The sequence below is a fragment of the Ambystoma mexicanum genome, unplaced genomic scaffold (genome assembly GCF_040938575.1).
Source record: "Ambystoma mexicanum isolate Mex_15411 unplaced genomic scaffold, UKY_AmexF1_1 Mex_scaf34, whole genome shotgun sequence".
NCBI lineage: Eukaryota > Metazoa > Chordata > Amphibia > Caudata > Ambystomatidae > Ambystoma > Ambystoma mexicanum.
The window spans coordinates 30,011-33,601 of record NW_027182449.1 but is presented as its reverse complement, the minus strand read 5'-3'; the positions used below and the strand labels follow the sequence as shown (position 1 = coordinate 33,601).

Sequence of the window (3,591 nt, the reverse complement as noted above, 5' to 3'; positions counted from 1 at the left end):
ACGCCACACTAGCACTCACCCAGGCGTCGGTTCCTTACAAAAATAGAAAGCACCTCTAAAAAAAGAAGAAATAAACACACACACAATTTTCCTGCTTCTATTCCCTCGACTCTTTGGAAGGCAGAGGGCGATGTTGGTTGAGGCCTTACCTTCTCGGGCTGGCGGCCTACAAGTCCAGGAAAGAAGCAGGCCCAGTAACAGCAGCTGAGGCCCCCAGCCCAGCCCAGCCCAGGCAGCCATCAGCTGAAGGCTGACTCTCTACCCCAGTGCTGGTCCAAGTTGGTTTGGCAAAATTTTGCAAAGAAGATGCCTGTAAATGTAACTCACGCCACACTAGCACTCACCCAGGCGTCGGTTCCTTACAAAAATAGAAAGCACCTCTAAAAAAAGAAGAAATAAACACACACACAATTTTCCTGCTGCGGTCTCCTCGACTCTTTGGAAGGCAGAGGGCGATGTTGGTTGAAGCCCTTACCTTCTCTGGCTGGCGGCCTACAAGACCAGGAAAGAAGCAGGCCCAGTAACAGCAGCTGAGGCCCCCAGCCCAGCCACGCCTAGGCAGGCATCAGCGGAAGGCTGACTCTCTACCCCAGTGCTGCTCCAAGTTGGTTTGGCAAAAGTTTGCAAAGAAGCTGCCCGTAAATTCACCTCAAGCCACACTAGCACTCACCCAGGCGTCAGTTCCTTACAAAAATAGAAAGAATCTCTAAAAAAGAAGAAATAAACACACACACAATTTTCCTGCTTCTATTCCCTCGACTCTTTGGAAGGCAGAGGGCGATGTTGGTTGAGGCCTTACCTTCTCGGGCTGGCGGCCTACAAGTCCAGGAAAGAAGCAGGCCCAGTAACAGCAGCTGAGGCCCCCAGCCCAGCCCAGCCCAGGCAGCCATCAGCTGAAGGCTGACTCTCTACCCCAGTGCTGGTCCAAGTTGGTTTGGCAAAATTTTGCAAAGAAGATGCCTGTAAATGTAACTCACGCCACACTAGCACTCACCCAGGCGTCGGTTCCTTACAAAAATAGAAAGCACCTCTAAAAAAAGAAGAAATAAACACACACACAATTTTCCTGCTGCGGTCTCCTCGACTCTTTGGAAGGCAGAGGGCGATGTTGGTTGAAGCCCTTACCTTCTCTGGCTGGCGGCCTACAAGACCAGGAAAGAAGCAGGCCCAGTAACAGCAGCTGAGGCCCCCAGCCCAGCCACGCCTAGGCAGGCATCAGCGGAAGGCTGACTCTCTACCCCAGTGCTGCTCCAAGTTGGTTTGGCAAAAGTTTGCAAAGAAGCTGCCCGTAAATTCACCTCAAGCCACACTAGCACTCACCCAGGCGTCAGTTCCTTACAAAAATAGAAAGAATCTCTAAAAAAGAAGAAATAAACACACACACAATTTTCCTGCTTCTATTCCCTCGACTCTTTGGAAGGCAGAGGGCGATGTTGGTTGAGGCCTTACCTTCTCGGGCTGGCGGCCTACAAGTCCAGGAAAGAAGCAGGCCCAGTAACAGCAGCTGAGGCCCCCAGCCCAGCCCAGCCCAGGCAGCCATCAGCTGAAGGCTGACTCTCTACCCCAGTGCTGGTCCAAGTTGGTTTGGCAAAATTTTGCAAAGAAGATGCCTGTAAATGTAACTCACGCCACACTAGCACTCACCCAGGCGTCGGTTCCTTACAAAAATAGAAAGCACCTCTAAAAAAAGAAGAAATAAACACACACACAATTTTCCTGCTGCGGTCTCCTCGACTCTTTGGAAGGCAGAGGGCGATGTTGGTTGAAGCCCTTACCTTCTCTGGCTGGCGGCCTACAAGACCAGGAAAGAAGCAGGCCCAGTAACAGCAGCTGAGGCCCCCAGCCCAGCCACGCCTAGGCAGGCATCAGCGGAAGGCTGACTCTCTACCCCAGTGCTGCTCCAAGTTGGTTTGGCAAAAGTTTGCAAAGAAGCTGCCCGTAAATTCACCTCAAGCCACACTAGCACTCACCCAGGCGTCAGTTCCTTACAAAAATAGAAAGAATCTCTAAAAAAGAAGAAATAAACACACACACAATTTTCCTGCTTCTATCCCCTCGACTCCTTGGAAGGCGGAGGGCAACCTTCGCCGCTGGTGGCCTTCACATGCAGGAAAGAAGCACACCCAGGAACAGCAGCTGAGGCTCCCAGCCCAGGCAGGCTTCAGCTGAAGGCCGACTTGGGAAGCACTGAGGCCAGACCCTGGGCTCCTGGGTCCCTCGGTTGAAGGCTCGAGGCCAGACCCCTTGGCTCCTGTGTCCCTTGGCTGAAGGCTCGACCAGTGCTCGACCAGGCTCGATCAGGCGAGATATTAGGTAGCATGGGGCCCAGCTGGGACTTCTAGGAAGCTTAGGGTGACGGCCGCTTCTGCCCCATCATCCAGAGGCCTGGCTATGGAGAGGCATGATGTGGCCTCCCTCCCTTCCTGCCTCTTGTAGGCACTTCTCCCCCGTGAGCACTTCCCGCTCCAAGTGTCCCCTTGTCTCCCAGGGTGCACTCTTCCTCTAGAGCCCACATATGCAGATGAGGCCCATCCACTTGCCTCCCCTAGCTGTAGGGGGCCTTGCGCGTCCACTGGAGAGAAAACGGGGAGACGCTGGAGGTGCTTTGCCAGGGACACGAGTGGCCCTTTCTGGCTGCATCCACCCACCCGAGGCGGCGAGCTGCTGCCCTGGCTTCAGTCTCCTGCTGCTCCAAGTTAGTTTGGCGACAACGTGTCCGCCTCTGACGGGGCTCTGCATTGGAGCGAGGGCTGCTGTCTGCCCCTGTGCCTTTTTCACGCGCCGTGTTTGTTAAAATTAAAAGCGGAATGGAGGAAAAATGTAGTTCAAGACGGGGAAGACGAACGCCGCCTATCGGGCACAGAGTAGCAAAATGCCTACAGCACCTGGTATTCCCAGGCGGTCTCCCATCCAAGTACTAACCAGGCCCGACCCTGCTTAGCTTCCGAGATCGGACGAGATCGGGCGCATTCAGGGTGGTATGGCCGTAGGTGAAGAGTGCGCCGATTCCGAGCCTCTTGTGCTGTGTCGGCTCCTCCGACGTCCACTGCCCTCTTGCAAGGCTGAACGCTGTCCTCTGCAGTGTGCTTCTGCCCTTCTTTTTGCCTCAAGCTCAGGAGCCACAGCTGCCAGCTTGGAAAAGCAACGAGCGGCTCCATGCACCCACTTTTGAAATACCCACTTGCCTACTCATGTTTGCAAAGAAAGTGTCTGTAAATTCAGGCCAAGCCACACTTGCACTCACTCACCCAAGCATCCGTTCCTTACAAAACTTTAAAAAAAAACTCGGAAAGAAAGATGGAAATAAACACACACACAATTTTCCTGCTGGGGTCTCCTCGACTCTTTGGAAGGCAGAGGGCGATGTTGGTTGAGGCCTTACCTTCTCGGGCTGGCGGCCTACAAGTCCAGGAAAGAAGCAGGCCCAGTAACAGCAGCTGAGGCCCCCAGCCCAGCCCAGCCCAGCCCAGGCAGGCATCAGCTTAAGGCTGACTCTCTACCCCACTGCTGCCCCAAATTGGTTTGGCAAAAGTTTGCAAAGAAGATGCCTGTAAATTTAACTCACGCCACACTAGCACTCACCCAGGCGTC

The 3,591-nt window shown here is 53.9% G+C and overlaps 1 non-coding gene across 1 annotated transcript; it reads right to left on the bottom strand.

The window, feature by feature from the left end:
* Nucleotides 1–2,873: 2,873 nt before the first annotated feature.
* Nucleotides 2,874–2,992, bottom strand: LOC138558932 (5S ribosomal RNA). The gene has a single exon (XR_011299050.1). It is a non-coding gene; the product is annotated as a 5S ribosomal RNA (ribosomal RNA).
* Between the last annotated feature and the right edge of the window lie 599 nt (nucleotides 2,993–3,591).